Source organism: Cephus cinctus, unplaced genomic scaffold (genome assembly GCF_000341935.2).
Source record: "Cephus cinctus unplaced genomic scaffold, Ccin1 Ccin1_scaffold1289, whole genome shotgun sequence".
NCBI classification, from domain to species: Eukaryota; Metazoa; Arthropoda; class Insecta; order Hymenoptera; family Cephidae; genus Cephus; species Cephus cinctus.
Window position 1 is genome coordinate 83,821 of NW_014333723.1, and position 5,493 is coordinate 89,313.

Here is a 5,493-nt window from a genome sequence, read left to right on the forward strand (position 1 = left end):
GGGGGGGGGGGGGGGGGTACGTGTAAAGGCGCGTACACGCTCACGCTGTATAAAACTGACAATAATAATAAGGTTGAGTCATGTGGGGCCTTCGAGAGTAAAGAAGGGCCTTGATTTGTGCCCCGGGCAAGGCAAAGATCTCCATCTCGCGCTACTTTGTCTGTCTTTCCTGCTTTCTGTCCTTTCCGCGAGGCATACCGGCTGCGTGGCTGCGTCTGCTGATCCACGGAGGACCAAAAGAGGGAAATCGATTTCAGCAGATCCTGAGGTTGGGTTTTTATAGTCGGGAAAATGCGAGGCAGCGTATTTTCCTGTAGCTATGGGGGAATTGCGAGAGAGAGAGAGAGAGAGAGAGAGAGAGAGAGAAATAGCGAACGGAGACAAAATAATGTCTAGTCGAGCGTCTAAGGGTATGGAGGGCATTTTGGGTATTGGAAAAATGGGTTGGGACGTTTCCGAGATTTCTGTCCAATGGCGGAAAGAGTCGTCGACACGGTTGCCGATTCCTGATCGCGAAATGGGGTCCTCGGGCTTCCTAATTGGCTGGGATAACGTGGCACTGTCCACGGAAGCGTGACGGCTTCGAGAATCGGTAATTATTCCTGGGTGGTAGCCAAGGGCCGTCATCCGTTAAGATCCGTGGCCTGGAATCCCGCCATTTTTTTTCCCTCTATCCTTTATCCAGAGTATCTTTTTTTTCCGACCCTCGATTAAGAACGTCTAGGAGTCCCTTGGCGTGATTACGTTATCCGTTGCATGGGGTACCTACCGTAAAGCTCTAATACAAAAGTGAGGAGGGAGGGGGGTAGAAGTAAATAAAACAAATTTAAAAAATATTCCAATAACGTGCACACGATCGTAACCTCACGGACTAGTCGAAGGATCTCGTGCCGTCTTTCCTAAAGTCACGTAGTTTCCGGGTTCGCCGCTAGGCGGTGATTTTAAATGGCGACAAAGTGCCGTATCCTGCACAGCTGGTGAAAGTGCCGCGACCGTCGGCCGTGCTCCGTACAGTCGATTAACCGGAGCTATGTACAAAAAAAGGGGGAAATAAAGATAAAAAAAATTAATACCTCTAAAAAAAGGGAATCCCCAAAATCCATCGTTAACGTTCAATTGCGTTTGAAAGTATCAGAACGATCCGTACTAATAAGGCAAAAGCATAACGGCGCTTCGAATCCTCCATAACAGTCAATTAAATATGTTATGGATAAAAATTTCAGGTTTTCTTTAAAAAAACAAAATGTTCTAGAATAAAACAGACCACGTAGTGAGCAGCATGGAACACCAAAGACGAATGAGCAGACATAGTAAGTTGGCGAAGAGAGATAGAGCTAGAGATAGACAGAGAGAGAGGAGGGGTACAGACTGACGAGAGCCGCTCGGTAGTGGGGATGAAAAGAGAAGCAAGGAGTTAACGCGAACGTATCATATAGCATTGGTGCAGCGGCCTTCCACGATCGCAGCCTTCCGCTATTGCGCTGCAAGTGTGATGTTAGGCAGCGTATTTGCGTTTGCTGATTATGCCAAACAAACGAAAACCGCGACGCGCGCCGTACTCTAGACTTTAAGTTCGAGACGTCGGGACGGTCACCGTCGCCGCGTCACGTGACGAGCATTACGTCAAATCAGCAACGTATACATCATACGGTGCCCTTGTTCTGTCGCCCTGAATTAAATTCCAGCAATCGGATTATATTATCCATGCCTGCCCTTTCCAGGTCCCATTAAGGCCCCTGACCGGGATTTTCAGTGACTGGGCCCAAGGGCGAGCCCCAGAGCAGCAGCAGTACGGCATTGCCACATCCACGTGCGGGGTTCTTGTACGCCGTAAACCGCCCCTGTTTTACCGACAGTCTTTTCGAGCGTCGCCAATAACGAATACTCGAGACTGGCCCAAACGACACGTCCGAAGGACAAGACCTGGTAGGGAGCGTGGGGCCCGAGCTAAAACAGATAGATAACGAGTCCCAATAATAATCGGACTGCCAGTAGAGAAGTTATTTCGGAATACCGTTTGGGTCCCGTATAAATCTGTCGGCTACGTATCCGAGGGATCTCGAGGAGGCGTTGCCAATGCCCAAGTCAAGGCTCTGTCCCAATTTGGGTTCACAGACCCGGTGGACCGGAGGATAGGTCACATCCAGCGCTCATTACGTATTTTGAGGTCATTTACTTTTACCGTCCGGGATCTCAAGGTCCGTGGTTCACATCGACGCCGACGCCACCTCCTCCGTCTCACCCGACAGTCCCACCCGAGGAACGACCGAGAGACCAACAAACCGACTACCAACTCTACATACGCTCGAACCTAACCCTACCTGCCACTCGCCTTCCTTCTCTTCCTTTGGGTAGGTAAATAACCTAATCTATAGTGCCACGACGTAACAGGTGTCCCCCGGCGACTACCCTAACCATCCTCCTACGTCATTACCTACGTTCACATAATATACCTATATATATATATTCTCACATATATTTCTTCTACCTCAGACTAACATACCGGGTCACCATTAACCTCCAGAAATACCAAACTATTTCCAATATACTCCTAGACGAGTCCATTCGGAATATTAATCGAGTTGGCAAAAGGTACTAAGGACTCAAGGGGAAGCCTAGTCTACGATCGTCCTCGCTGTCCTAACCTTAAATATCTATACCGGACGAACTTAACCCATATTGAAACGGATGCTGTACACCGTGAAACCTTCGAATGGGAATACAAGGCTAAGCGGGGCCCTTATGACTTTTTGCTATCAATCTCCGTATATCACACCTACACTGCTATACCGTAGTTACGTTACAGCGTAGGCGACTGATAGTTTTGGCCCTCGGCCCTGGCCCATCAAGGCCGCCACGTAACCGAGCTTGGCTACTGGCAGTAAGAGTGAGTGAGAGAGTGAGTGAGTGAGAGAGAGAGTCGCTACTAAACCTCTTAACTATATTAGCGCGAAGAGAGGTCTGACTTCACTCTCTTCTCTTATGCTCTCTATACTACATAACTACCATTATACCATGACTGTACGTCGGTAGTCACTGCTATACTAATCACGGCCAGAGAACAACAGCGGGTAGGGAACTATGTACAGGAGGAGGTAGGATCCGAGGGCCGAAGCTTGGCCTAGACTTAAAATACTTTTAATAAGTATAGCTGCGTCTTATTCTACGCTCAACGCAAGCGCGCCGGATTAGTGTATAGTACGTTTGTGTTTACTTCGGGCGAAACGTGAAAATCAAACTGTACCCAACCAAACTACAGTGCACGCATAGTAAGCTACTGAATATTTCGCCTACGTAATTTTAACGTTCGACTACAAGCGATCATTGTAGGGTTATGGTACAGTGTGTTTAGCGTTACTTGACCGCTCTGTCCTTATCTCGCACCAAGTCGCGCCTGACGTCTCCCATCTCCCTTTCGATTCCCAAGAGCGTATTACATCGGTTCATTCATAAACGGTGGACACGACCCAGATTTCGCGAGTACAGAATATAACCAAACAATTTTTCCTAATCGCTTGACTCCTCCCTTTTCCTTTTTATCCCTTTTTTCTCCTCTCGTATCACCAATGCTTTTCCATGTCCTCCCCCCACAAGTCACGATACTCGTCGCCACCAAAGACCCGACCGGCCACGTTGCCCGTCGAGCTGCTGCAGTAGTTTCGTCGATTTGAGAAACGTGACTCGTCCCCGTAAGTTATACAATGACTTTATCGGCTTTTACAAAAGTGCAAAGTTTCACGTTTTACCTATCGACGAGCAACGAACACGCTCGTCGTATTTTCAACGACGTTTAAGGACGCTGACCTAATATTTTGTACTTTACGTAATTTGTCAAAAAAAAAAGTGTCATATAAAAAATTATCTTCTTTAATTTCAACTCGGAAAAACGTTATTCTTAAGAAACGAAAATTTGTCGGTCTTACCTTCTTTCTTTTTATAACCTAATGAAAGGCAGTGCTGTCGCATATGGGTCCAAAGTGTGGCCCCGAAACTTGAATGACAGTGCACCGGGATCTCCCAGAAAGTTTCACGTTCCCTGGTACAGTAGTCGCACTATACTACTCCTCTCATGTCGCACTTTTGCACAGTGACAGGTTCTCAGCCGATTACAAAACAGTCGCGTTTGTTGTCCTCGGCCACGATGGAGCGGATCGGTTCTTCAAACAATTGGCGAAATTTGACAAAAATGTTTTTGCATCGCGTTTCGCAATACGTACGAGTGCACGGGGTTCTACCGGGATTTTAGATGCAACCGAGGGCCTTACGTCACGCTGTAAACAATAACGTCTTCCCGCTCGAGCCTCGTGTTTATATATTTATATTCACGTTCGTTGAAATAAAGACGTACGCGATTCTTGACCAATGAGAACGCGAAGCACCACGAGCGGCGAGTACGAATGACAAGTTGTTGAAAAAATTAAAAAAAAAAAATATAAGAGAAATGAAAAGTGTCTCTTGGTCTTTACGATAAAAAATCTCTATTATTACTATTGTTGTTATTATTCATCTTTCTCTTTATCCCCGTCGCTTTCACTGACTTTATAATAGATATCGCATTAAAACTTCGTCCACGCTGTCTCTTTTTTTTTTAATTCGCGATCAACGTTACACGGTCAATGACGAAAACCCGCGAGACGTTTCTGAAAAAGAAGGAAACAAAAAGAAACTGTCAAACTCGGAAGCCAATCGCGCGATCCTCGTATCCGTAACTTTAATGTCGCGGAGATGAGGATATAAAAAGAAAAGAAGAAAATTGGCAATTTTTTAAAATCAATCTTTCTCCCGTTCCCACGGAGCACATTGATATTGACGATAGCAATGTACGGTAAGTACGTTAAAAAAAATGCACGTTCAGTATACACGTATATATATATATAATAATATGTATACATATATCCCCATCCAATTCCCATGAAAATTCATCACTTTCATTTATGACACTCACAAGTCGTGTGCTCATATTCCAAAGGCACGATCATCCGTTACGCGCTAAACGACGTATCGTCATGTTTTCCGAAGTCTTCGTCAGAAAAGTCGTCATAACAAAAGTGTATAGGGTGAAAATTAAAATAAAAAAAGTGAAAATTTCTTTTAAAAAAGTTAACAAAAAAAATTCAAATTACTGGATACACACATATACATATATATATATACGTGTAAAATGAATCAATCACTAAAGCGTACATAGGATATAGATACATACGCGTTACGCGAGAGAGTAACGTAGAGAATTTGCACGTTTGCGTCTCTGGCCGCGCGAAAGAACACTGAACGTTCTGAGCGGCAACTCTCGGTTCGCCTAGGCTAGCAGCCGCCACTAAACACTATCCTAGGTTAGACACTCGGCGGGACAGTATAGCGTGGCATCTCGCTCTCTCCTGGACGAACGTGCATATTGCGGGCTCGCTCGCACCCGCGGCCGGTATACGCGGTGCGATTCGGCGAGAGAGACACTCGGAAGGAGGTGACGGGGGGGAGGAGGAGGAGGAGGAG

General features: G+C 46.0%; 1 protein-coding gene across 11 annotated transcripts in view; it reads right to left on the reverse strand.

Annotated features, from left to right (window-relative positions):
• Positions 1-5,493, reverse strand: part of LOC107272798 (ecdysone-induced protein 74EF) — an 81,309-nt gene that overhangs the window by 67,068 nt on the left and 8,748 nt on the right. For 2 of the 11 annotated variants that reach the window (XM_025090095.1, XM_025090094.1), the window contains one exon: positions 3,924-4,640. The exons of 4 other annotated variants lie outside the window; for them this stretch is intronic. The gene's annotated coding sequence lies outside the window, so the exon portion shown is untranslated. 5 more of the 11 variants (XM_015750306.2, XM_015750308.2, XM_025090098.1 and 2 more) reach the window with 5 other exon arrangements.